Genomic DNA, 2,937 nt, shown 5'->3' with positions numbered 1-2,937 from the left:
TGAATTTTGAATTCTTTGATTTAGTTAATTTGATTGTGAATTGAAAGAAAAAGGACTCTTGTGAAGGGATTTAAATATATGTGGCTATTTTAAGAGGTTAATAAAGGAATGAAGTAAAATAAATGGAGTTGCATGTCAAATACTCCATTTATTTTGGATAAGTGTTGACCATGACAAGTTATGGGCAAGGGAAACATGTTTCAAACATGTCTAGCTAATGGATTATGTAAGGAGGAATAAAAAAAAAGAAGCATGGGAAATAAACTAATGAAAAATTAAAGGAAGAAAACAAAGAAAAAAAATGTGTCCATCATTCTCATGCATGACCGAAAAAAAAAGGGAGAAGGAAAAGGCTTCATACTTTGGTTCTTCTTAGCCGTGTAGAAGAGGAAAAGAGGAAGAAATTCAGCCACCTTGAGCTGGAAATTAAGGTAAGAATTCAAGTTAGCTCTTTAAATCTTAGCATGGTTTTAAGCTAGATTCTAAGCCCTTATTTAACCATGCCAAAATCTTTGAAAAATTATGGTGATATGAGCGTTCGCCATGGTAGATGTTAAAGAAGATGGTGGAAATGTTGTACACATTTGATTAGTAAGTTAGATGGATGAAATTTGAACTAGTTATCAAGTTCTTTAGGTAACCCATGTTGAAATCTTGGTTTTTGAATAAGTGAGTTTTTCGACTAGGGTAACTAGCAAGGGTGATGATTGTTGTTTCATGCTAAATCTAGATGAACAATAGTTTAAGAGGAGCATTCGGCCATGATATGAGATTGTGATGTTAGTGCGAATATGAAGATGATGAACTTGAATAAGAAATATTAAGCTAGCATGATAAGTATGGATTATCAAGTAGTTGAGATAATTGATGAGTGAAGTGGCTAATGGGGACTCTTAATGAAATTATGCTAAGGCGAATGTATCAAATGCTAAATGTGCTTATATGTGTGTGTGTGTGTCATTAGTAGCTAATGGCATTCGGCATTGTTTAACTAAAATTAGAAATGAATGCTTGAAAGTTAAATATGGTCGCCCTAGTGACCAAATCGTTAAAAGCTAATATATGGACAAATGATCTGAATAAATTGACCTTTGAAATGTATATGGTTGCCGTGTGTATGTGTCTGATTGAGAAGTAAATTTGTTTGATTTAGCTCAAGATCTTAAAGGAGGCGTCCAACAAGGGAAATCGAAGGTCATCGAGTAGCCGACTTGGAACTATTTTACCTAACACAAGGTAAGTCATTAAGCATATATATTGGTGTTGGTTTAAATGATCATAATATATATACAATTGTGTTTAATGAATTGATGTGTAAATGAAAATGTATGTGTATGGAATGATGCCATTGTTGAATGTATGAAGGCAGCAAAATGCATAAGGTATTGGTCACGGCACTAAGTGTGCGGGTATAAATGGACACGGTGACAAGATTGGCACTAAGTGTGCGGGTTTAAAATTGTACAGCACTAAGTGTGCGAGTTTGATTCTATAGCACTAAGTGTGCGAGCTGAAAATATATAGCACTAAGTGTGCGGATTCACTATATGCTCTTGTATTACAATTGGCACTGAGTGTGCGACATTATCGAGTTAATCCGGACAGCGAATCGGGTAAGTACCTCGAGCTCATGACGAATAGAGAATACGTTCATGCTTGGGGTTGAATTTGGTAAGCCTTAAATCTATGTGATGATTGAAATTGTATGGTTGTGCTGGAAATTGAGTTAATGTGTAAAATGCTTGATTATCTTGTTGTGTAGAATATGAAATGTGGATGTATGAATTGGTGCGAGATTGGACCGAAAGGTTCGAGGTATTATGGTATAGATTCGATATGGACGAGTACCTAGCCTCATTTTTGTACATGTAGTAGTAACTTTATCGGTGGATTGACGAATTGTTATGACTTACTGAGTTGTAAACTCACTCGGTGTTTTCTTGTCACCCATTTTAGGTCTCTTGGACTCGTATTGTTGCGTGCTCGGAACCGTCGTTGAAGTCATCACACCGGCTGAAATCTTGTGGTATTGTTTTTTGTTGTTGAAGAACATTTGGCATGTATAGGCTATTATATTTTGTCGAATTGTGGGTTGTAAACTTTAAGCCATGTGAAAATGGCCTATGTGGTCGTCGAGTGGGATGCTAGAACCTATAGCCACGAGTCTTAGAAACTCAAATTTTGTTAAGGTGGCCATAATTTGTGTCATGTATGATGGATGATTAAGGCCAAGGAAAAATTCATGAAATTGGCATAGTCTACTGCAGTAACTGTTGCGGACAGCAGCAGTGAGATGAGATTGAAAAATCACTAAAAATAGTAGAAGTAGAATTAAATAGTGAGTAAATTATGAAACTGATCCTTGATGAATCTATTTTTATATGGACAAAACGAAATGACCATATAAGCAGTATACTGGGAAATATTAAAGTTCTCGTGAGACAGGGCCAGAACGATTTCTGGGTCCCCTGTCGCGACTTTGAAAATTTACCATAAATTATCCAGAAAGAATTAGGAGTCATGCCTTATATGTACAGATTCCATTTTGAGTCTAGTTTCATTAGAAACAAACGACACCAGTATTAAAGCCCTATACAGAAAGATATTCAAGTTGTAACGCGCGGAGGTCAGAGCAGTCGATCCCTGTAACATGGGTGACTTTAACTAATAAACTGTACCAATTGGCCCAACCAAAATTCTAAAAATAAATCCATGGATGGGTATATGAGTCTAAATTCAGGAAAATTTACGAAACCAGTTTCCGAGTTTTGGAACTCGAGATATGATTTTTAAGGCGACGGTGACGCAGTTTTCCAGCCTGTCCAGAAATGCCAAATTGGTCGGTACTTTAAGAGGATTTGTCTCGTTAACCCCTCGTGTCCGACACGGCGTCGGTCACGAGTTAGGGTGTTACAATTTTATTGGTATCAGAGCTAT

The sequence above is a fragment of the Gossypium arboreum genome, chromosome 3 (assembly GCF_025698485.1).
Source record: "Gossypium arboreum isolate Shixiya-1 chromosome 3, ASM2569848v2, whole genome shotgun sequence".
In the NCBI taxonomy this organism is placed as follows: Eukaryota; Viridiplantae; Streptophyta; class Magnoliopsida; order Malvales; family Malvaceae; genus Gossypium; species Gossypium arboreum.
The sequence above is the reverse complement of the archived record's forward strand: the minus strand, read 5'-3'. Positions refer to the sequence as shown.